This window comes from Dendrobates tinctorius, unplaced genomic scaffold, assembly GCF_039654945.1.
Source record: "Dendrobates tinctorius isolate UK_male_01 unplaced genomic scaffold, ASM3965494v1 ptg000008l, whole genome shotgun sequence".
In the NCBI taxonomy this organism is placed as follows: Eukaryota; Metazoa; Chordata; class Amphibia; order Anura; family Dendrobatidae; genus Dendrobates; species Dendrobates tinctorius.
The window spans coordinates 54,816,186-54,843,358 of NW_027361676.1; positions in this window are offsets into that span (position 1 = coordinate 54,816,186).

Here is a 27,173-nt window from a genome sequence, read left to right on the forward strand (position 1 = left end):
GCGCTGCCTGGGCATAGTAACTAACTGTGGTTAGTTATAGCAAATTATAATTATCCTCCATCCCATAGTCCCGTGCCCATATACCCATCATACATATCCACGATCCCATAGGCCTGTTCCCATATACCCATCATACATATCCTCCATCCCATAGTCCCATGCCCATATACCCATCACACATCCTCCATCCCATAGTCCCATGCCCATATACCCATCACACATCCTCCATCCCATAGTCCCATGCCCATATACCCATCATACATATTCGTCATCCCATAGTCGACTGCCCATATACCCATCACACATCCTTCATCTCATAGTCCCATGCCCATATACCCATCATACATATCCGCCATCCCATAGTCTCATGCCCATATACCCATCATACATATCCGCCATCCCATAGTCCCATGCCCATTTACCCATCATACATATCCTCCATCCCTTAGTCCAATGCCCATATACTCATCACACATCCTCCATCCCATAGTCCCGTGCCCATATACCCATTATGACATCATCATCACCATGGCAACCATTATGACATAAACGTCCCCATTACAACCTACGATGAATCAGCGTCGCCATGGCAACCATTGTGACATCATAATGAAGGGCGGGGCTTGATGTGCACACACTTTTTCCCCAATATGTAGATAGGGTCAAAATTGTTTGGTGAATTGGAACGCGCGGGGTTAAAATTTCACCTCACAACATAGCTTAGGACACTCTTGGGGTCCAGACGTGTGACTGTGCCAAATTTTGTGGCTGTAGCTGCGACGGTGCAGATGCCTATCCCAGACATACACACACACACACACACACATACACATATACATACATACACTTGAGCTTTATATATTAGATATAGTATACTTGCATAAGTAGAGATTGTATAACTGTATTTATATATGTATAGTGATATTAGCAAAATTTACTCCAGTTATAATATTTAGAATTACATTAAAGTCAATACATATATGTATAAGATATTGCAATTGTTTAGTTTCTGTATGAATATGATATTTAACCTTATCTTTCATTTTTCCTTAGAATTTTCATTTCAAAGCAGGACCTAATCGGATCTTGCAATGATCTCTGCCTTTATTTACACAGGAAGTTGTAATAATTGCATGATTTTATATATTTAACACTTAAAATAAATAATTTATAACTAATTGAATGTTTTTTTTCCCCACTGTATGTCTTTACTGCATGGCATGGCATGACAGTCACAGCATGTGACATCTGAACTTTGTTCTAATAATAAGGATACCATACCCCTGTTCCAGTTTTTGTAAAGCACTTGTAGCTTCTGTGAAAAGAATTTTTGAGAAATCTCAGCCTTTGCAATTCAAGGGAATTATTTAGGCCTAAGTTTCAGGGTTCAATTCCAATTGCAAACCCTTGTACCAAGTATAGCTATACAACTCATTTCCAATTATCTTATGCGTTCTTCTATCTATAAATGGCTTACAAAGTTTATGTTATGTGTTTTTGGGAAATATTCAAAGAAATATTAAGATATTAAATGTAATACTTTACAATGCGCATTGATAATTAGGATGATAATTTGGGTTCATATACATGTATCCATACCTTTATATGTGGAATCTGTGGTGTGAACCTATATGTGTCACAGTCTGATAAGTGACAGATGAGGATGAGCAGCTGCTAAGACAGAATATAACGTAAGAGTACGTGGTATGTGTGAGGCTAGTTTCACACTAGCGTTTATGAGCGCAGCGACGGCCTGCGCACGGCTGCCGCTAAGCCCCGCCCCCTGCCGTGCCCCCGCCGGTAGCTCCGCCCACTGGCGCATGACGCTGCATGCACCCTGCGTCCCCTATCTTTATCACAGGGGGTGCAGGCCGTGCGCAGTATGCGTTTGGCGGCGCATGCGCCTTTTTGACGGTGCGCTGACGCAACCAAACTGCAGCAGGTTGCGTTTGGCGCAGGTCGGCGCACCGTCAAAAGGACGCATGCGCCACCAAATGCATACTGCGCACGGCCTGCGCCCCCTGTGATAAAGATAGGGGACGCAGGGCGCATGCAGCATCATGCACCGGTGGGCGGAGCTACCGGTGGGGCGCGGCAGGGGGCGGGGCTTAGCGGCGGCCGTGCGCAGGCCGTCGCTGCGCTCATAAACGCTAGTGTGAAACTAGCCTGAAAGAGGCCTCATTGTATGCTAGAAAATAAAAACAAAACCTTGTTTTAATGGGAAATAATGCAAATCAGTTAAATTATTAGAATATTAAGATAAATATCAAAATATTATCTACTCAACATATATTTCTATATTTCTTTAGTAATTATTTCTTGATTTTGATTATTGTGGATAAGTGTTCACATCAAAATGGTTTATTAAGGAAATCTATATTTAGATTAATTTTTTTTCCAAAGGATAAATTTATGATATTCAATGTTATTTTTCATGGTTACATAGATGGGTACACATCTTCCAACAAATACATGGCATAAAGCTAATATAGAATTCACACAAATAATTTATAAAATAATTGTTTTTAATTTTGGTTTTGATAAATGAATTATTGCATAAAATAATATTTTTTGGTATTAAGGGGGAAAAGTGTGTTTTGATCCTGATTACATCATCACATTTTATCAATACCTCTTCTTCACACATTTTAATAAAGAAGAATTATAAGTAAGGTATAATGGTATAATATTGGGTATAATAACATTAAGTATTATAAAGAATCATTTCTTTATACTAAGAAGAGTATTACATGCAAAGTTGCATCATTTGAATATTTTGGTAACACAAGTTCATGACAAATATGAAATAATCCAGATAAGGAAAATATTAAGGGTTTGTGTTACTGAGAACATAACTACTCTGCATTTGTCATCAACATATAAAGGCCTTATTTTTATTTTTCATTTTCAATTTTTATTCTTACTTTATTTTTACTTTTTATTCTTAATTTTAATTTTTTCTCAATCAATAAAAAAATCAATATTTAATAAAGTAATGTCTAGTATGAGAATATTGCTTCATTAAATATAGCTATGATATGGCTACATTATAAAGGAAAAATGTTTCAATTCTGAGTTATATACAACAATTCTTTCTTTTATTCATTCATTCATTCATTTATATATTCTTATTTCAATTCATGGCTATACATTCTTACATATTACTGGTCTCTTAAATATATTCTATTAATAAAATCTTAGTAATAAAGATGGAAACACTTGCTACCTAAAAAACACATTGATACCTATGGGATGAAAAGGTAATTACACCTATGACATAAAAATGTTCTAGCACATGAAGACTATGGTTAATAATGTATTATCATTTATTATTGTTTTATCATTCCAAACATGAATTCCATATTAATATTCTGATAATAATTATATGGATATTACTGATTGCTATGGTACGCTGTGATATTATAGGTTAGGAAAATGACCAGATTTGGTATAGAATAGGGAATGAAGACTTAAAGCAAGATACTGAAATTACGTTAATAAAGACTTTTCACATTTCTAAATTCAAGTAATTTTAAAAGTTGCAAGAAGAAAAATCCAGAAGTCCTAGAAGGTAAAAAATGCTATGTGATTTCTGACTAATAATGGACTGTATCAATTATAAATCATTTCACCACTGACAAACATGATTGCAGTATCCATCTCTGACAACCACAATTGCAGAGGCCGATGATCCTTTGATGCTGAGATGAACTGTGTTATCATGTTTTTAGCAAGTTCCAGTGGTTTCCTATCACTTGCAAAGCTTCCATGAAAGCTGGGGAACAGTAAGGTAATTGTCAGGCAGCTATATCCCTGACATGTATCCTGTGCATTAGGACTAAGGACTGGTTATGGTGCTATGTTTAGCAAGGAAGAGTCATTTTAACCCTTGCTTTGCTAACCAAAGATGTCACACCTGTTCCAAAACATGGAGGATTCCAGAAATATCCAAGGCGAGCCAATATAAGACCAGGTCTTTAAAGGTGACACTTCACAGATATTAACGCTACGTTTCATTTATGGACTTTGTTTTCTTATCAACATTTGAATTTTTGGTCTTTGATTGACATTAACAAACAGTCTCTTCAATGTCTACCTGTTAATTCAAAGGAATTATAATCTAAAGACTGTGTTTTAAAAGAACCAAGAGGAAGATGGAAGACATGAAGATGAAGACCAGATGACATCAGATGATGATGATCGGACCTGAGATGCTTCAATTTAGATTTAGGGAAGTATAATTTATATTATATGAATATTGGTCACGGCTTACCATAACGTGAATTTACATATCATTATGTTATTGAGTACGTATAACAATAATCTGATATTATTATTATTATGGATATTAAATTATTTTGCAAAGGAAGAAGACAAGAAGAAAGAAGATCTGATTATTTTAAAAATTAAATTACCTACTTTGAGAGATCCCATTAATGTCTGTCACCCTCAAAAGGGAGAATTGTTAAATATTAATTATTGGTTATGAATTTATTACACTTAATTCTGTATTGAGCACACTGCCTTTCGCTGACATTACATATGTTATTTCTCTATTTAGCTCATGGTAAAATGTCAACACCATATAGAGAGAACATGTGCTCTGTGGGATGTATATAACCACATGACCCAAAGGAGGAGGGGGCTCTTCTTCACTCTCTTCGGACACACTCAAGCGACACTTTACTCTTACACTAGGTTGAATGGACAGATGATATGTTAGTTAATCACTTGTTGCTTCCAGAGATGCTTTTGACAGAGACAGATGCCATCTACCATTCAGGATACCATGAAAGAAGGGAAACAAACTTTGATATGGACAATGTAACTCTTTTACCTATTTCATATTTTGCTGCAATGATGCTTTTTGGGTGGACAATCAAATAAGCCACTACATATTTTTTTATAAGAAACATCGTGACATTTTCTTTAGCATATCACATCTGTTAACAAGTCCTGAATAAATAAAAATACAAAATAATTTTTTTAACACTTATGTTTTTTGTGTGCCATATCTCTGTGATTTAAGGACATGAAAATTCAAAGTTAAAAAATTGCGAAATTTTCAAAATTTTTGCCAAATTTCCATTTTTTTCACAAATAAACACAAGTCATAGCAAAGAAATCTTACCACTAACATTAAGTACGATATGTCACGAGAAAACAATGTCAGAATCACCGGGATCCACGGAAGCATTCCAGAATTATTACCTCATAAAGGGACAGTGGTCAGAATTGTAAAAATTGGCCCGGTTATTAACATGCAAACCATCCTTGGGGGTACAGGGGTTAATCAAGGGATGTCATGGACCTAATGGAAAATACAAATGCATTTAAAGGCAAAAAGAGCAATTGTAAGTACATAGTGCTATTTAATATGATGATTACAATATATTAAGAGGATAAAAACTCTGACAAAAGTGCTTCTTTAAAGGGATTTTCCCACAAGCAAAGTTAATTTTAATCGACAAATCTTGAAATGAAAAATAAGTTCCACAATTAAACATGATTAAAAATAATGTTCCTGTGCTGAGATAATCTTACAAACGTGTCTCTGCTGTGTGCTGTGTAATGGCTGTGTCTGACCATGCAGGGACATGGTCTGATTATACCACAGTTCCTGAGCAGGGAGGATGCAGAAGAGATTATACAGACATTACAGCAGGATTGTTTCTTTGAGGCAAAACATTTCTTACAAACAGGCAGGGAAAAGTATTACCTTACAAAAATAATCAACTTCAATCCAATGCTGTCCTTTCTACACTCACTGGCCACTTTATTAGGTACACCTGTCCAACTGTGTGTTAAGACTTAATTTCTAATCAGCCAATCACATGGCGGCAACTCAGTGCATTTAGGCATGTAGACATGGTCAAGACAATCTCCTGCAGTTCAAACTGAGCATCAGTATGGGGAAGAAAGGTGATTTGAGTGCCTTTGAACGTGGCATGATTGTTGGTGCCAGAAGGGCTGGTCTGAGAATTTCAGAAACTGCTGATCTACTGGGATTTTCACGCACAACCATCTCTAGGGTTTACAGAGAATGGTCCGAAAAAGAAAAAAAATCCAGGGAGCGGCAGTTCTGTGGCCGGAAATGCCATGTTGATGCCAGAGGTCAGAGGAGAATGGGCAGACTGGTTCGAGCTGATAGAAAGGCAACAGTGACTCAAATTGCCACCCGTTACAACCAAGGTGGCCAGAAGAGCATCTCTGAACGCACAGTGCGTCGAACTTTGAGGCAGATGGGCTACAGCAGCAGAAGACCACACTGGGTACCACTCCTCTCAGCTAAGAACAGGAAACTGAGGCTACAATTTGCACAAGCTCATCGAAATTGGACAGTAGAAGATTGGAAAAACGTTGCCTGGTCTGATGAGTCTCGATTTCTGCTGCGACATTCGGATGGTAGGGTCAGAATTTGGCGTAAACAACATGAAAGCATGGATCCATCCTGCCTTGTATCAACGGTTCAGGCTGGTGGTGGTGGTGTCATGGTGTGGGGAATTTTTTCTGGGCACTCTTTGGGCCCCTTGGTACCAATTGAGCATCGTTGCAACGCCACAGCCTACCTGAGTATTGTTGCTGACCATGTTCATCCCTTTATGACCACAATGTACCCAACATCTGATCGCTACTTTCAGCAGGATAATGCGCCATGTCCTAAAGCTCGAATCATCTCAGATTGGTTTCTTGAACATGACAATGAGTTTACTGTACTCAAATGGCCTCCTCAGTCACCAGATCTCAATCCAATAGAGCATCTTTGGGATGTGGTGGAACGGGAGATTCGCATCAGGGATGTGCAGCCGACAAATCTGCGCCAACTGTGTGATGCCATCATGTCAATATGGTCCAAAATCTCTGAGGAATGCTTCCAGCACCTTGTTGAATCTCTGCCACGAAGAATTGAGGCAGTTCTGAAGGCAAAAGGGGGTCCAACCCCTTACTAGCATGGTGTACCTAATAAAGTGGCCAGTGAGTGTATATATTTGTTTGCTTCTTCCCCTGCCAGGAGCTGTGGCATGATCAGACTATGTTCCTGTGCTCCTGTACGGTCAGACACACCATTACACAGCACATAGCAGAGGCACTTTTACAAGATTATCAGCACAGAAACATTATGTTTATTCTCATCCAATGGTGGAACTGATTTTTATTCCAAGATTTATTAATTAAAATAAACTTTGTTCACAGGAGAACCCCTGTAAGGTATAGTACAACGTTCCTCTGCATATCTCAGAAGTTCATAGACTGATTACATGAATTATATAACATTTACTTAAAGAGGTATAATGATGCATAAAGTATACACTTGGATGAACTCTCCATGTGATGAATGACATTTCAGATATAATATCTATGTAGATTGAAGGTCAGAGACACAAGAAGGACGTATTAAAGCATATTGCTCCATACGTTGATTTTATCAGTTTCAGCTTGCATCTGTCAGACATGTTTGATAATGTAATTTGCAACTTGCTATTGTTGAACCAATGGAAACAGCCAGCTATTTTATTATCTGTGCTAAAAGAGCTATTTTACAAACTGCACTAAACAGAAAAAAGAAGAGATTGCACACAATCATAAAAATGAGACATGGAAAAGCACAGAGAGCGTTATACAAGAAGCTAACTGGCAACCGTATATGTATCCATGTCGATTTCATCCTGTCAGCATTCGGTATATCACTTTATTTTACATAGAAACAAGCCATCTGCCCTGACTTCCAGAGCAGTGTAGTCAAATGGATCAATAATGACTTACTGCATCCTCTTTGACATTTCTTATTCTCCTTCACAGAACCTGCCAGGCTAATGCAAACCCATTCATTTTATATGAAGTATTCAATGCAATTTGTGCATCTTTCCAACATATTTAATAATATTTCCTAGGAGATTTTTTGTGTTTGCATCTGTAACATAGACATGTGCAAGGTGCTCATCTACTGAGCCCACCACGTTACATGAAAGTGTGGGTCCTGGCTGGGTGGGGGACTAGTATTGTGGAGACATTACACCTGTGCAGACCACATGTAACTGATGTTGCTGATTTGCCTGAACCAGATGTTTCACAGTTCAATGAGGGAGAACACCATTCAGAAATAAACTCTTTACTGAACAGCAACTTGATGAGGGTTATATACAGTGGATAGAAGGTAAAAAGTCTTATGAATGTTTCCTTTGCGACTTGCAGCATTTTTCTCACACAGTTTCTTTCCTTAGTAGTTTACTCCAGGGTTATCTATGACCACTGTTTGTCCCTACTTCACCACAATCCAGCCTTAACACATCAGTTCTGATCAACAAGTGCCATCTACTTGTTCTGTGGTTCTGCATCCTCTTTTCACTTTCACTTTCCAATATAGCTGTTAAAGCTGACGCTCTGGAACTCTCGTCTCTACTTGTCCCACAAACTCTGTCTTTCTGTAGGCCAGTTACTTTCTACAATTATAAGTTCAAGATCTCGTGGTATTCATCCTCTCCTTAAACCTGTCTCTAGAAGGCCACTTTTTCTCTTAGTCAATAGTAATATGGATCTTACTATCTCTTTTCTTCAGTCTTCTCTCTCTCTCGGGACACCCCAGAATGCGACACTGCTCACCTTAGACTTTGTGGTCCACTCACTGAGCACTTCAGGCCCTATCTGATGCTCTTACAGCAAGTAACTCAGACCCTTCCACTCTTGGCTATTCCCTAACATTAAATCTCACTGTCAGTGTCAGCTACCCATTTCTGGCCAGAATACAGCTTCATAACCAATAATGCAAAAAGTTACAATACACAAACATCATTACCGCATACACTATTCACATGACAATAACACCATTGGTGTGTTCAGGCAAAGGCATGCGACAGAAACAGTCCACCAAATTAGACATCATTCTGCATTGAAAACTACTTTAAAATTATTTGCTATTAAAACATATTCCATGGTCTCCTTATTTCCCCTTGCTCTCATTCTGTGCTGCACTATAAATCAACATGGCACTTCTGTAGAATTTACCTTTCGGCACAGAAGCCTTCTTGGCACCTGGCAAATCAGGAGGAAAAGTGACAACACATTGCAATCACAATATAAAATATTAACAAGACGTTCCCTTCATTTAGAATTCTATACATGTGAAAAGTTAATGTCAAATTTATGCTGTGTATTGGTTTTATACAGTATATCTACAACTTTTAACCTGTGTTCTCTTTTCCATGCTTCAGAAAGGATTCAACTCCTGATAAAGCTTTTTGCAGTTCCAGTGCATTCAACAGTGTGAAGGATTTCTTAGTAGGTTGCAATACTTTTGTTACGAGGGGTTTAGGTCAAAGAAGGCTGAAATACCCGGGGCCCCTGCGGAGTCCCTCCAACTAGGGAAAACCCTGTCTGACCCTCAACCCAGTGAGTCGTCAAACCACCAAAGCCCACACAGTAATGACAGACAGGGAGAACTTAAACCGCACCTCGCCGCATACACACAGGACAATACCGTAATGTGAACAGGGCAAAACAAAACACAAATATAGGAAGGCGAAAAGGTAACAACGGATCATACGCCACCAGCTACGAATTTCTCTCTCCAACACCTCCTCTCCAGACCGGAACCACTTGGCATAAAACACAAGCTATAATCGGCAACGCCCATAGGCCAGCACGACTATTTAAAGACCGTGGGCGTGACCAAACATCCCACCTGATTTCCAGCTAGATTAACCCCCAATAACCTGAGTAAAATCAAGCCGGCGCCACTGAGGCTATAGTGGACGGAGATGGAACTACCGCTGCCTGCCAGATGCTGTGGTGTGAATAGCGTCCGACATGACAACTTTTGAGTTTAGACATAGAAGTAGATTTGAGGTAAAAAAAATGGATTAAAACCTAAATATTTATTGACAGATACATTGCAGACACTACAGGGTGGGCCTTTTATATGGATAAACCTAAATAAAATGTGAATGGTTGGTGATATCAACTTCCTGTTTGTGGCACATTAGTATATGGGAGGGGGGAAACTTTTCAAAATGGGCAGTGACCATGGCGGCTATTTTGAAGGTGGCCATTTTGGTTCCAACTTTATTTTTTCCATTGGGAATAGGGTCATGCAACACAACTTATTGAGAATTTCACAAGAAAAACAATAGTGTGCTTGGTTTTAATGTAGATTTATTCTCTCATGAGTTATTTACAAGTTTATGACCACTTATAAAATGTTTTCAAAGTGCAGCCCATTGTGTTGGATTGTCAATGCAACCCTCTCCTCCCACTCTTGATACACTGATAGCAACACCGGGCCAGCGTGTGCACTTGCTATTTCCTCCCCAGCCAATGCTTGAGAGGCACTATGTATATATTCCTTCCTCTCCACTGGGGAGGTGCCTGAGCAACCTTCCTGTTTTGCAGTCTAAGTTGTGTAAGGTTGCATATCAGTCCCAGCTGCAGTCTAGTGCAAATCCTGCCTGCTGCACTCTAGTGCAAATCCTGCCTGTGCACTCTGGTGCAAGTCCTGCCTGTTGCACTCTGGTGCAAGTCCTGCCTGCTGCACTCTGGTGCAAGTCCTGCCTGTTGCACTCTGGTGCAAGTCCTACCTGCTGCACTCTGGTGCAAGTCCTGCCTGCTGCACTCTGATACAAACACTGCCTACTGCCTCCGATATAAACACTGCCTGCTGCACGCTGATACAAACTCTGTCTGCTGCACTCTGATGCAAGCTCTGTCTGCTGCACTCTGATGTGAACTCTGCTACCTTCTAATACTAACTCTGCCAGCTGCTCCCTCCAGTCTGTCCTCTGGGTCCAGCTGCTGTGCATCTGTTGGTCTGTCTTGGAGTGGCACCTGGCGTTCAACGGGAGCCAAGTCTAACCTCACCATCAGAGGCTTTAGTAAACAGTCAGATGATAACTTAGCCATGTCCCTCCAGGCTCTCCATGGTCCAAGGCATAGTGATTCCACATACCATGTCCGTGACACCCAGCAACAGCCCAGAAACCTGAATTATCTGGAGAAGTTCTGTATGGAGGAGTGGGACAACAACCTTGCTGCAGTGTGTGCAAACTAGGTCAAGAACTACAGGAAACATCTGACCTCTGTAATTGTAAACAAAGATTTTTGTACTGAATATTAAAAGGAACCTCACAGCAGCTTTGGCAGATATAAGATACGGCCTCCACCTTTCAGGGCTTATACACAGCATTCTATAATGCTGTATAAGCCCCCAATCTAACCTGTAAGAGAAGGAAAATAACTTATATTATACTTGCCTACAGGGCATTCCGATGGGTGTTGCTCTTCTTGGTCCAGCGTCTCCCATCTTCATGCGATGCCAATCTCCTTCTTGCGTCCTGTGGATGACGTGACCATGCATCATCCACACAGTCTCCTCAGCCTTGCGCTCCTGCACAGGCATACTTATCTGCCCTGTTGAGGGCAGCACAAAGTACTGCAGTGCGCAGGTGCTGGGGCTTTTTGTACAATTCAACCAATAAAACCAGAATCCATTTGAGACATGACTCATTGTCTATGTCTTGTGATTTCTCCAGCCGTAAAATTCCGATACAATTTGGCCGCAGACAAGAAAGACGAGAACACACGCATTTCTGTACCCAAACCGTGGGGCTAGGATTAGATGTTCGGGGATGACCAGCCACAAAAACGACCTCCAATCTTAGAGTGAACCACTCGAGAGAGGAGATTGCAGCTCCTAACTAGGTAAGAAAATTATTTATCTTATCTGTAACCCACCGGTGTTTTCATGCTGAGATAAAGATCAGTCGGCTGTCAGACTCGGACATAGTAACTGATCGCTGATAAGTTCTAGCAAAAAAGAACCCACCCTGGTCAAGATTTCCTTAATTGTCTGCTTTGCCTCTCTACTTTACTGTTTTGTTTGTTGCATACGTGATTGTTACCTCAGCCAGCCTGACGAATATAGGGAGATGTACTGAGAATATTCTCTGTCACTTTGATTCCCGTCCTGCTCTCAGCCAATGGTTTCCGGAAGTCTTATGGTTTTCTGACCTATGTGTCTCTCCCTGTGGGCAAGTGGGAGTAGGGGGTCAATTACTCTGAGTAATGTTCCAATCTCTAAGTGGCTGGTGACTTGCGGGTCCCCATCGGAAATCACCTAGCTATGGTGCATTTCGTGTACCCTAATATATGCAATGCACTTTGTAATGTTTATAAGTAGAGATGGCGAACCCAAACAGTAAAGTTTGGCGTTCGTACTGAACAACAACTGTTCGGGCATGGACACTGAACACGGACTTCACCTGGATGTCCGTGTTACTGTTTGGGTTTGGCTGCCTGAACACCGGGTGTTTGTCGAGCTGTCATGTGCATGGCAGCGTGGCAAACACCACTTCTGATTGGCAGTGAAATCATCACAGTCAAAAATGGGGGGACCCCATGCATTTCTTTTTACATTATTTATTTAAATAATTAAAAAAATAGCATGGGGACTCCTCTATTCTTGATAACCAGCCTTGCTGAAGCTGACAGCTGAGGGTTGTAGCCCCCAGCTGTGAATTTTGTCTGACTGGTTAGCAAAAATACAGGGGAACCCTCCACCATTTTTTAATTTTTTTTATTTACAGCGCAGGTGCGGCTAATCAATACTCCCTTCCGCCGCTCCTGCTCTCACTGTATTTAGCGGTAGCAGGTGTCAGATGATGGGATCAGTAGTTCCATCAGCTGACACCAGTGACCGGAAGTAAACTTTATACCTTTGATCACAGCTGAGAGCTCCCGCTGTTTTTTGATAGCGTGGGAACTGCGGCTCTCTGACCAGTGGGGATGATTTCCCTGCCAATCAGAAGCGGTTTTTGCCGTACTGTAATGCACATAACAGCGCAGCAAACACTGGATGTTCATGCCCCCCATTCAAGTGAACAGGGTCCAGGTTTGGGTCCGAGTACTGTTCTGGCACCCGAACCTGAACTTTTTGTAACTGTTCAGCCGAACCCAGGTGTCCACCCATCTCTATTTGTAAGATCATGATCAGGGCAATCTATGTGCTCCTGTGCTTTTGCATAGGTATTCTCTGATGCTGTGGAGGCTTCCTCTGCTTCCAGTTTGGAGAGTACACAGATTGTGTTGAAAATACAATGATGTTGCTTTTCCAAACTGTTAATCGAGCAGTAACAAGGAAGCAAGGGAGAGATGTGCTCCTGCAGAAAATGAGACAAATTCTCTAAGCACATATATTTTTCTTTTCAAAGTATCATTTCTTTTCATTAGAGAGAAAATTCAAAGTAATAACTACATTGATAAATCCTATTGACTTCTTAATTGGTTTGGGAATTGCATTTCTGATGGAAAGCTAATAATGTCATTAGAAAAAGGTAAAGAGTGATCATCGCGCTAAAATGCAATATCGATGCAATATATTTGCATCTACATTAGAGGACCACATACATGTGACCAACCAAATTGGTAGTGGACTTACTGTTACTAACATTGGTGGTATAGTGTGCTGTTGGTCCAATTTGTAGAAGTTAAGAGATGATCATCTGTCAGCTGCTACTGCATATAATGTGCAGAATGCCGATGGTTGTAGTGTGTTCCAATAAAGAACGGTACTGTAGGTAACAGCAGGTTCGCAGGATGCAGTGACGAGACACGAGACTGAGTATTGTTTTGGAAAATAAAGTTTATGAACTGGAGCCGCTAGGGCTATACTGAGCAACCAAAAAGGGGTAACACTAATTGTCCTCGCAGGGAATCAACAACAATAACAACACTTTTCTTTATCGAGAATGTGACTGACCCAGCAAGGCCAGCTATTATGGGGCCACGAAACGGCCAACTACGGGTCCTTATTTCCTAAAGTCATCTTATCCTTCCTGACGTCCCTCTGTGTCACGTGTGGCTGCTTTGGTGTCGCTGATGTGGCTGCTTTGATGTCGCTGATGTGGCTGCTTTGACGTCGCAGCCGCTGGGCCCAACTGTCGAGAAACTGTTGTAGTCTTCATGTGTCCAGCACCCAGGAGAAGTTGGGGCACAATAGGCCCTAAGGGAGTCTTTTGTTGCGGTAACCCCCTGTAGCCACAGCAGGGTCCCGTTCGTTAGCGAGTCCACGGGGATTCCAGTCCCCCCAAGCAGGGTAGTGATGTAGTCTGGAAGAGTGGCGGTTAGAAGGCCACGCGCACGGACTGGGCCTGTGCAAAGAGTCTCTCCGTTGTCATGGTATCTGGAATTTTGGTCTGACAAGCGAAGGGTTAATATCATGGTATCTGGAATTTTGGTCTGACAAGTGAAGTGTTAATGGTTGGAGCCTCTCTTTGGTCTCAGGGAGGGTATTTATGGCCACAGGCAAGCAACCTTCCCTGTCGTTTATACTTCATACTTGAGTGTGTCCGACCCTGCCTTTGCTAAGTTCCTCTCGCCTGTTTCCGTGTTTGTGGTGTGTATGACCTGGTCTGGATTTTGGTTTTTGTCTCTTGGCTAACTGATTTGGTATGGTCCTGCTCGACCCGTGTTCTGACCTTTGGCTACCCTAGACTACTCTCTGACTTTCTGATTTTGTACCGTGCAGCCCAACCCGTGTCTGACCTCCTGCTTCCCTGACCATTCTTGCTCTGCCTGACTCTGTACCGCATTGATTCTCCTGTGTATGACTTCTGGATTGCCTGACTATCGCTACTGTATAAACCCCTGGCTCTCTGAGCCCTCTGCCTGTCATTTCAGCATCCCTGCGATAAGCTCCGCCCCTTCTGACATCACAGGTCACGTGGTGCTTGGTCATGCAGCCTCTGAGTGCTTCTGCAAGCGCTCCGCCCCTTCCACAGGTCCTGCGACCTCCCAAGCTGTGCTCCTGCACTGGTCCCTCTGACAACCCCGTGGTCTGAGTTCCTTCCCCAACGCCGGGACCGCTGACCGGTCACGCTACACTCCTGCAGATAAGGGTAAGTGTGATATTATAAATGACCTTATTACTTCCCCCCCACTCATCCTTCTGTTACTACCTGTGTGTGAGTGTGTGGGGGTCTGCTGCAGTCATGGACCCGATGCAGGCATTCTCAGAGCAAGTGAAGCAGCTCTCTCAACTGTTCCAGAAAACGAGTGTTGAACAGCGCAGTATAGCTCATAATATACTATGCAAGGGGCTATGTCTTACGAGAGTAGGGATGTATCCCTTACGTCCCCTGAATCCCCGGTTAAACTGCCTGACTCCTTTTCTGGAGACAAAAAGGAGTTCAGAGCGTTCCGGGAGGGGTGCAAATTATTTTTCTCACTGAGACCTCGCTCATCCGGGGGAGAATTTCAGAGGGTGGGGGTAGTTATCTCCCTGTTGCGAGGTGCCCCACAAGCCTGGGCATTTTCGCTAGCACCCACCGCACCAGAATGTATGACTGTGGATGCGTTTTTTGAGGCCTTGGGCTGTATCTTTGATGAGCCTGATAGAGTACAACTGGCGGAGGACATGGTGATGAGCGCACGTCAGAGTCGGCACTCTGCAGAGTGGTATTGTTCTGAGTTTCGGCGGTGGGCAGCGGAAGTCACCTGGGACGATGCGGCTCTCCGCGGTCTATTCCGTAAGGGCTTAGCAGAACGCCTTCAGTACGCCCTAGCCCTGCATCCGCCTCCTGATACCCTGGAAGATGCCATGACACAGGCAGTTCGGATGGATCGACGGTTAAGGGCCAGAGGTGTGATGCACTCCGAGTCCCCTCTGTTCACTGGGAGCAAGGAAGTTGGGGCTAGTGCGATACCCATGGAGATTGGTGCCACATCCATCAAAGATAAAGAGAGGAGACGCCGGTGGGATAAACAGCTGTGCTTTTATTGTGGAGAAGCAGGACATTGGAGGAGAGACTGTCCGTCCTGTCCCTCGTCTTCCCAGCCGGCGGGAAACTTCTAGGTCTGGGTAGTGATCGAGGAAGCTGCCCAGACCCGCAGGTACCTTTTTCCTCATGCCCCAAGCTGTTGCTTGATGTTGAACTGCTGGTAGACAAATGTCATTTTTTTTCCACAGCTTTGGTGGACTGCGGTTCCTCTCTAAACCTGGTCAGTGCCAGCACCGTCTCCAGGGCCAAGATAGGGACAGTCAGGTTAGAGACCCCGTTGAAAATCGTGGCAATTGACTCCTCCCCTCTCACCCATTCAGGGATTCGTTATGCCACCAATACCTTTGTGTTACAGGTTGGCTCCTCCCATGCGGAGGAGATGAAATGTTTCATTATGGATAATCTACTGAAGGGTTGGTGTTGGGAATGCCGTGGCTTGAGCGGCACAACCCGGTAATTGACTGGGAGAGGAGGGTAATTGTTAAATGGGGTCTGAAATGTGATGACTGTTCCTATAAAGCTGTGTGTTGTGTTTCCCCTGCAAATCCTGTTTCAGAGTCTTCTGTGTGTCTTGAGGGCATTCCGGAGTGCCTGAAAGACTTTGAGGACGTGTTCTCCGAAAGCGAGGCTGAGGCATTACCCCCACATAGGCCTTTTGATTGCAACATTGATTTAGTCCCAGGGGCCAAATTACCCAAAGCCCATCTGTTTAATTTATCTGGGCCTGAACGTTTGGCAATGAAAGAGTATATAAAGGAAAGTCTCCGGAAACGGCATATCAGACCTTCGGTCTCTCCAGTAGCAGCGGGGTTCTTTTTTGTTAAAAAGAAAGATGGTGGCCTACGTTCCTGCCTCGACTTTCGGGAACTCATTAACCCCTTCCTGATATCAGACGTACTATCCCGTCCATGGGACCCGGGCCCCTATGCCCATGGACGGGATAGTACGTCTACCACGATCAGCGGCGCCCACGTGGTGAGCGCCGCTGATCGCGGCCGGGTGTCAGCTGACTATCACAGCTGACACCCGGCACAATGTGTCAGGGGCGGTCACGGACCGCCCACGACACGTTAACCCCTAGCACACCGCGATCAAACATGATCGCGGTGTACCGGGGGTTAAAGGGAAGCATCGGCAGGGAGGGGGCTCCCTCCGTGATTCCCTGAGCCCCCCACGGCAGCGCAATGTGCAGCGCTGCTGCCGGGGGCTCCTTTCCTGCAGGCCCCTGAATCCAAGATGGCGACGGGGCCTTCGGGGGCCTGCAGGAAGCTGGCTTCCTCAGTGCCTGCAAAGCGCAGGCACGAGGAAGCCTTCTGCACTGCCTGTGACAGATCGCTGATCTGTCACAGTGATCTGTGATGTGACAGATCAGCGATCTGTCACAGAACAATGATGTCCCACCTGGGACTATTTAATAAAGTAAAAAAAAAATAAAAAAAAGTGTTAAAATAATTTAAAAAAAATCGCCAAATAAATTACAAAAAAAAATATTCCCCCAAATAAATCCATTTTTTGAAAATAAAAAAAACAAAACAATAAAAGTACACATATTAGGTATCGCCGCGTCCGTAACGACCTGCCCTATAAAACTGTCCCATTAGTTAACCTCTTAAAAAATAAAAATAAAAAACGAAGCAAAAAATAATGATTTATTATCATACTGCCAAACAAAAAGTGTAATAACGCGCGATCAAAAAGACGCATATAAATATCCATGGTACCGCTGAAAACGTCATCTTGTCCCGCAAAAAACGAGCCACCACACAGCATCATCAGCGAAAAAATAAAAAAGTTATAGCTCGCAGAATAAAGCGATGCAAAAATAATTATTTTTTATATAAAATAGTTTTCATTGCATAAAACCGCCAAAACATAAAAAAACGACCTAAATGAGGTATTGCTGTAACCGTACTGACCCGAAGAATAAAACCACTTTATCAATTTTACCGCACGCGGAACGGTGTAAGCGCACCCCCCCATAAGAAATTCATGAAACGCTGGTTTCTGTTCATTCTGCGTCCCAAAAATTGGAATAAAAAGCGATCAAAAAATGTCACGTGCCCAAAAATGGTACCAATAAAAACGTCAACTTGTCCCGCAAAAAATAAGACCTCACATGACTCGGTGGGTCAAAATACGGAAAAATTATAGCTCTCAATATGTGGTGATGCAAAACCTATTTTTACAATAAAAAGCGTCTTTTAGCATGCGACAGCCGCCAAACATAAAAACCGCCATAAATAGTAAATCAAACCCCCCGTTATCACCCCCTTAGTTAGGGAAAAATAATAAAATAAAAAAAATGTATTTATTTTCATTTTTCCATTACGGTTAGGGTTAGGGTAGGGTTAGGGTTAGGGCTAGGGTTAGGGCTAGGGTTAGGGTTAGGGCTGAGATTAGGGTTAGTGGTGTGTTGGGGTTCGGGTTGGAGTTAGAATTGGGGTTTTCCACTGTTTGGGCACATCAGGGGCTCTCCAAATGCAACATGGCGTCTGATTTCAATTCCAGCCAATTCTGAGTTGAAAAAGTCAAATGGTGCTCCTTCCCTTCCAAGCTCTGTCATGCGCCCAAACAGTGTTTTACCCCCACGTGTAGGGTATCAGCCTACTCAGGACAAATTGCAAAACAATTTTTGGGGCCCAATTTCTCCTGTTACCCTTAGGAAAATAAAAAATTGGGGGCAAAAATATCATTTTTGTGGAAAAAAATGATTTTTTTATTTTCACGTCCGAGCGTTATAAACTTCTGTGAAGCACTTGGGGGTTCAAAGTGCTCACCACACATCTAGATAAGTTCCGTGCGGGGTCTAGTGTCCAAAATGGGGTCACTTGTTGGGAGTTTCAATAGTTTAGGTACATCAGGGGCTCTCCAAACGCACATGACACCCGCAGACCATTACATCAAACTCTGCATTCCAAAACGTCACTGCTTCCCTTCCGAGCCCCGACGTGTGTCCATACAGTAGTTTTCTCCCACATATGGGGTGTCAGCGTACTCATGACAAATTGGACAACAACTTTTGCGGTCCAATTTCTCCTGTTACCCTTGGGAAAATGAAAAAATTGTGGACTAATTGATCATGTTTGTGGAAAAAATACAATTTTTTTATTTTCATGCCTGGCCATTATAAACTTCTGTGAAGCCCTTGGGGGTTCAAAGTGCTCACCACACATCTAGATAAGTTCCTTAGGGGGTCTAGTTTCCAAAATGGGGTCATTTGTGGGGTGCTTCCACTGTTTAGGTACATTAGGGGCTCTCCAAATGCAACATGACACCCGCAGACCATTCCATCAAAGTCTGCATTCAAAAACGTCACTACTTCCTTTCCGAGCCCCGACGTGTGTCCATACAGTAGTTTTCTCCCACATATGGGGCGTCAGCGTACTCAGGACAAATTGGACAACAACTTTTGGGGTTCAATTTCTCCTGTTACCCTTGGGAAAATAAAAAAATTGGGGACTAAAAGATCATGTTTGTGGAAAAAATACGAATTTTTTATTTTCACGCCCGGGTGTTATAAACTTCTGTGAAGATCATTTTTGTGGAAAAAATATGATTTTTTAATTGTACGGCATTATGTTATAAACTTCTGTGAAGCCCTTGGGGGTTCAAAGTTCTCACCAAACATCTAGATAAGTTCCTTAGGGGGTCTAGTTTCCAAAATGGTGTCATTTGTGGGGGGTTTCCACTGTTTTGGTACATCAGGGGTTTTCCAATCGCGACATGGTGTCCGATCTCAATTCCAGCCAAAAACGTCAAATGGCGCTGCTTCCCTTCCGAGCTCTGCCATGCGCCCAAATAGTGGTCTACCCCCACATGTGGGGTATCAGCGTACTCAGGACAAATTGCACAATAACTTTTAGGGTCCTGTTACCCTTGGAAAAATAAGAATTGAGGGTGAAACGATCATTTTTGTGGAAAAATATGATTTTTTAATTGTACGTCTTTATGTTATAAACTTCGGTGAAGCCCTTGGGGGTTCAAAGTTCTCACCACACATCTAGATAAGTTCCTTAGGGGGTCTAGTTTCCAAAATGGTGTCATTTGTTGGGGGTTTCCACTGTTTTGGTACATCAGGGGTTTTCCAATCTCGACATGGTGTCCGATCTCAATTCCAGCCAAAACCGTCAAATGGCGCTGCTTCCCTTCCGAGCTCTGCCATGCGCCCAAATAATGGTCTACCCCCACATGTGGGGTATCAGCGTACTCAGGACAAATTGCACAATAACTTTTAGGGTCCTGTTACCCTTGGGAAAATAAAAATTGGGGTGAAAAGATCATTTTTGTGGAAAAAATATGATTTTTTATTTGTACCGCCGTACGTTATAAACTTCTGTAAAGCCCTTGTGGGTTCAAAGTTCTCAACACATATCTAGATAAGTTCCTTGGGGGTCTAGTTTCCAAAATGGGGTCACTTGTAGGGGGTTTCCACTGTTTAGGTACATCAGGGACTCTCCAAACGTGACATGGCGTCCGATCTGAATTCCAGACAATTTTGCATTGAAAAAGTCAAACGGCGCTCCTTCCATTCTGAGCTCTGCCATGCGCCGAAACAGTCGTTCCCCCCACATATCAGGTATCAGCGTACTCAGGAAAAATTTCACAATAACTTTTGCAGTCCAATTTCTCCTGTTACCCTTGGTAAAATAAAAAAAATTGAAGCTGAAGTACTTTTTTTGTGAAAAAAGTTAGATGTTCGTTTTTTTTTAAATATTCAAAAAAATTCCTGTGATGCACCTAAAGGGTTAATAAACTTCTTGAATGTGGTTTTGAGCACCTTAAGGGGTGCAGTTTTTAGAATGGTGTCACTTTTGGGTATTTTCTATCATATAGACCCCTCAAAGTGGCTTCAAATGTGATGTGGTCCGTAAAAATAAAATGGTGTTGTAAAAATGAGAAATCGCTGGTCAACTTTTAACCCTTATAACTTCCTAACAAAAAAAAAATTTTGGTTCCAAAATTGTGCTGATGTAAAGTAAATATGTGGGAAATGTTAGTTATCAAGTTTTTTGGGTGCCATATCTCTGTGATTTAAGGGCATAAAAATTCAAAGTTGGAAAATTGCGAAATTTTCAAAATTTTCGCCAAATTTCCGTTTTTCTCACAAATAAACGCAAGTTATTTGAATGGAATTTTACCACTAACATGAAGTACAATATGTCACGAGAAAACTTTGTCAGAATCACCGGGATTCATGGAAGCGTTCCAGAGTTATGACCTCATAAAGGTACAGTGGTCAGAATTGTAAAAATTGGCCCGGTCATGAACGTGCAAACCACCCTTGGGGGTGAAGGGGTTAAAATCACTGTTAAAAATGCATATCCCTTACCGTTGATTCCCTATCTGTGCAATCAGCTCTCGGGAGCAAAATGGTTCTCCAAACTAGACCTTAGGGGGGCTTATAATCTTATTAGGATTAAAGAGGGGGATGAATGGAAAATGGCATTTCTTACTACTGAAGGGTTGTTTGAGAATCTTGTGATGCTGTTCGGTCTCGCCAACGCGTCAGCAGTTTTTCAGAATTTTATTAATGTGATTTTTGCGTACCAGATTGGCCGCTTTATTGTCATTTATTTAGACGATATCTTGGCTTTCTCCACAGACGAGCAGTCTCACCTATCTCATGTTAAGATTGTTCTCCAGAGACTCAGGGAGAACCAATTGTTTGTTAAATTAGAAAAGTGTACCTTTTTTGTGCAGGAGCTAACTTTTCTAGGGCTGATCATTTCTCCACAGGGGTTTCGTATGGATTCCAAAAAGGTGCAGGCTATTGCGGATTGGGTCCAGCCCTAGGATCCGAAGGGCCTGCAGCATTTTCTAGGGTTCGCAAATTATTATCGAAGGTTTATCAAGGGTTTTTCTCAGATAGTGAAACCTCTTACTGATCTTACATGTAAGGGGGCCGATATAAAGAATTGGTCCCTTCCGGCCAAACAAGCTTTTGTGTATCTGAAGAATTGCTTTATGTCCGCGCCAGTTCTGGTGCAGCCTAATCCATCTCAGTCGTTTGTGGTAGAGGTAGATGCGTCCGGGGTGGGAGTGGGGGCTGTTTTGTCTCAAGGATCGGCTACATTAACTAATCTCAGACCCTGTGCTTTTTTTTCCAAGAAGTTCTCTCCGGCAGAGAGAAATTATGATGTGGGGAACAGAGAGCTCTTGGCTATAAAACTAGCGTTTGAAGAATGGAGGCATTTTTTGGAGGTGGCAGAACATCCAATTACGGTTATCACTGACCATAAAAATTTGGGGTACATTAACAGAGCAAAAAGATTGACTCCCAGACAGGCTCGGTGGTCACTTTTTTTTCCCGTTTCCAGTTCTCCATAACTTTCCGGCCTGGTTCTAAGAAAGTGAAGGCGGACGCATTGTCACGAAGTTTCGAACCTCTTTCTGCCCCCGATCCTCCCTCGTCCATTCTTCAACCCGGGGTGGTAATAGCCGAGCTTTCGTCAAAGTTGGAGCGGGAGATTGTGGGGGCTCAATCTTTAGCTCCAAGGGCCAAACCACCTAATAAATTGTTTGTACTACAGGTCTTACGGTCCAAGCTCTTACGAGAGTTTCACGATTCTAAGTTGGGGGCCCACCCAGGTATTGCGGTCACTTATGAGGCAGTAAAGAGAATGTTTTGGTGGCCATCAATGTGTTCAGAAATTAAGGGGTATGTCATGGCCTGTGGGGTGTGCGCCCGTTCTAAGAGCTCTCATTGCCGGCCGGCCGGGGAATTGGTACCACTGCCAATTCCAGAAAGACCATGGACCCATTTGTCCATGGATTTCATTACCAACTTCCCCCCCTCTAAGGGTAATACCGTCATTTGGGTAGTAGTAGATAGGTTTTCAAAGATGGCACATTTCGTATCCATGTCTAAACTACCGTCTGCTGAGGTCCTTTCTAAACACTTCCTTTCCCAAGTCATTTGTCTCCATGGGGTACCTATCAATATCGTTTCGGATAGGGGGGCACAATTTATAGCAAAATTTTGGCGAGCGTTCTGTAGGAAGTTGGGGATATCTTTGTCTTTTTCCTCAGCCTACCACCCGGAGAGTAATGGCCAAACGGAGCGCACCAACCAGTCTTTGGAACAAATCCTTCGATGTTTGACCTCATCACTGCAAGACGACTGGTGTGATGCATTACCATTGGCGGAGTTCGCCTTTAATAACCAAATTAACCAGTTCACCTGTAGGTCACCTTTTTTTATTAATCTTGGATTAAATCCTCATTTTGGTGAGTTCTCGCCGTTGGACTCAAATTGTCCAGGGGTAGAGGATTCGGTTAGGCAGATCAGTGGTTTATGGTCAAGGGTTCACGCGAGTATTGAAAAGACTCAGGGAAGGTACAAACATTTTGCTGATAGAAAGAGGGGTCCGGGTCAGGACTTTCATTGTGGGGACAAGGTGTGGCTCTCAACACGGAATATAACGCTAAAATTGCCATCAGCAAAGTTGGGTCCCAAATTTATTGGTCCCTACGTCATAACGGAGGTGATTAATCCGGTAACTTATCGGCTATGTCTCCCATCCTCCATGAAGGTGCACAACGTTTTTCATAGGTCCTTGCTTAAGCCGGTAGGTTCAGTAAGGGAGGAACTTACTCCTCTACCACCGCCTATATCAGTGGACAGCCACATGGAGTTCGAGGTGCAAAAAATTGTGCAATCTTGATGGGTTCGTGGCTCTTTGCAGTACCTCGTCCATTGGAAAGGGTATGGCCCGGAGGATCATTCCTGGGTACCGGCCAGATCAGTGCACGCTGATCGCCTGGTCAGGGCATATCATGCTCGATACCCAGGAAGACCTGGGGGCCCGGAGGCCCCCCGTTGAGGGAGGGGTACTGTCATGGTATCTGGAATTTTGGTCTGACAAGCGAAGGTTTAATATGGTATCTGGAATTTTGGTCTGACAAGTGAAGGGTTAATGGTTGGAGCTTCTCTTTGGTCTCAGGGAGGGTATTTATGGCCACAGGTGAGCAACCTTCCCTGTCGTTTATACTTCATACTTGAGTGTGTCCGACCCTGCCTTTGCTAAGTGCCTCTCGCCTGTTTCCGTGTTTGTGGTGTGTATGACCTGGTCTGGATTTTGGTTTTTGTCTCTTGGCTTCCTGATTTGGTACGGTCCTGCTCAACCCGTGTTCTGACCTTTGGCTCCCCTAGACTACTCTCTGACTTTCTGATTTTGTACCGTGCAGCCCGACCCGTGTCTGACCTCCTGCTTCCCTGACCATTCTTGCTCTGCCTGACTCTGTACCGCATTGATTCTCCTGTGTATGACTTCTGGATTGCCTGACTATCGCTACTGTATAAACCCCTGGCTCTCTGAGCCCTCTGCCTGTCACTTCAGCATCCCTGCGATAAGCTCCGCCCCCTCTGATGTCACAGGTCACATGGTGCTAGGTCCTGCAGCCTCTGAGTGCTTCTGCAAGTGCTCCTCCCCTTCCACAGGTCCTGCAACCTCCCAAGCTGTGCTCCTGCACTGGTCCCTCTGACAGCCCCGTGGTCTGAGTTCCTTCCCCAGCGCCGGGACCGCTGACCGGTCACGCTACACTCCTGCAGATAAGGGTAAGCGTGATATCCATAGGTGAGGAGCAGGCCCCAGCTGCCAACTGTAGCGGGGTAATGGCAGCCCTGGGCGGTGATGCACAGGCCACAACTGCGTACTGTAGTGGGGCGGCAGTTAGCAGGCCGCCACTGCGAGCAGAATTGGAGCGGTGGCGGCTGCGGGAGACAGCGAACAGGCCGCAACCAGTACCAGCTGTGGACGACTGTGGGCAGATCGTGTCCCCGACTTGGTGGGGGGTGACAGTATCTGGTCAGTAAGTTCGGTACCTCTTCTCTGACGGGCACTGATAATCTCCTCTCTGCTGCCATTCTCCCCTCTGGTCACCGTCGGCCGCTCTAGCTCTCTCACAGTCCCACAGCCTCTTGTTCAGTGTCTGGTGTGCCACCAACATCTCCCCTGCATGCCCCCTGCTCCTTTTATACTCGCCCCTTCCCTTGCTGCCCAGTCACGCTCAGTCGTCTGCTCTCCTCCTTTGTTCCCCAGGTACTGTTTCCCTAGGAACCCAGATGGCGGTTCCCTTGTTTCCGGCCCAGACAACCTATGGGGGTCCTCTTCCCTACAGTACTACTGGGTAGTGAGACACCAACACCTCACGTGCTTCGGCCGGAAGCAATGCCGAGGCTGTGATTGGTAGGGGGCGGCGCTAAGCATGACATCACCAAGCAAAGAGGACGGGTGTGCAAGGAGATCAACTACCAACACGTTTCAAGGGATACAATCCCTCTTCATCAGGGCCCTACAACCATCGCACACTGCATCTCTTCTTAACTTCTACAAATTGGACCAACATCACACTATACTACCAACGTTAGTAATAGTAAGTACACTACTAATTTGATTGGTCACATATGTGTGGTCCACTAATGTAAATGCAAATATATTGCCTTTATTAGCTTCATTTTAGTGCGGTGATAACGCTATACCTTTTTCTAGCCTCTTATTTATCAACAGGAGCTTACACAGAACCTGCTTGAATCACCAGCAAGCTTCTGAAGCCCACATTTCATCCTCTTTTGGTGTGGAGCGCCAGTGCATTTTTTTCCATTTGTAATAATGTCATTAGTTTTCTTCAATCATTATTTGTAAAAAGATGTAATAACAGAGCATGCTTTGCCATTTGGTTAGAAAAATATATTTCTAGTGATTTTGTTTGAAGATTAGAAAATAGGACTCAAAAATAATGCAAATAGGATTTTAGTCTAACTGCTAATACTGCAAGTGAATTTATCATACCAATAATTTTATCATTAAAGAGTATTTAAACTTTTTTTTTAATTTTGCCTGCTTTAGATGGATTGCTAGCACAGTGCACTCACTTGGAGTATACATACTGGCAGTGAAAGGGTAAGCTCTGTGCCTGTGTCTCACTAGCTTTGGGGATCAATGTTCTGCTGGAGGTAGTTCTTTTAGCCACAAAACCCAAAGTAGGAGATAGGTGAGGACACATTCACTGCCAGCATCAGTACTTAAAATCAGTATGTTCTGATATTAATGTAGCTGAAGGTGGGAAAATAGAGTGGGCAAAGGTATCTTTTTTGTAGGAATGAAGACAAATTTTCTAATAAAAACATTTGCTAATGTTATAACTTTCCATGTTGGCCAACATTATTTAAAAATGAAAGTTTAGTTACTTTTTAAATACGTATCAAACCATAACCTTTCCAATATAAAATTGTATTTGATGAAAGACACCTGATGTAAAATGAAAAAAAAAATAAATATGTAAAAAGGAGATGTGGTACACCATTCTCCCCTAATTTTACTTCCTTGGTCTTATTCACACATTTTGTTTTCCAGGTATTAGAAAGACTGACTGAGATTCACCAGTGTTACAAGAGTTTTAGTCAGAGATTGGTCCAAGTATGGTCCAAATTTCATCAGCTTTTCTTGTACATGAAGAAAAAATCTTTCTCCATCTTCTTCTATTCACGTTTGTGAACATAGGACCGTGTTCAGATGGAATTCAAGTGCTGACAGATTTTTTTTTTTCACTGACTTATTGCATTACTGATTTTGATCTGACACTCGGACATGTCTATGCGAAGACGATGAGTTGAATCAGAAGCTTAGCTATGGAAGATGATTGTTGGATCAAATATTAATGATTTTTGTTTTAGTTGGTCACATGTAGAATTTTGCTATTAGAAGGCATGCTTTCACTTTATTTCTCTTATTTGAACAATTTGTTCTCATTTTTTACATGGGTACATATAAAACAACTGCAGTTACCAATGTAGAAAATGGAAAACATTCTTTAAAAATGTATTTTTCTACCTTAGATAATGGTCGCATTTATTTCTCAGTGTTTCCACCATCCTGTAAAGTTCCCTATGTGAGTATATCCTTGTATAGTTATCTGCTACATCCAATCTTTCCTCTTGTAACTAGATCATAAAACATGTATACTGTCACGCAAGTGACACCAGAAGTGTCCATAGAGAAGCAACTGCTAGTAAATAGTGCAGACAATTTCCCTGCAGTCATTTTGATGGCACATATATTTTGCTACATTTGTCGAAAGCAAGCAGACCATTACATATAGATCACTTGATACAGGCTAGTGGTATGCACATAGCATTGTATCATTCACAGTGAAGTGTAAATAAATCATCCTACCATCTGTATATTAGTGTTACCCTATGTTATAACAAATGTATCTAGCGACATTGCTCATACAGGTATCAAATCCCTTTGTTAAGAAACATATGTACTACTTTATTTCACAGCATTAACACATAAATCTCCAACACCATAATAAAGAATAAATAAATAAAATGACTTTTTTGCTAATTTTTAAAACGTATATACAATGGCAGTACAATGGTTAATCTCATGTAAAGAGGTGACA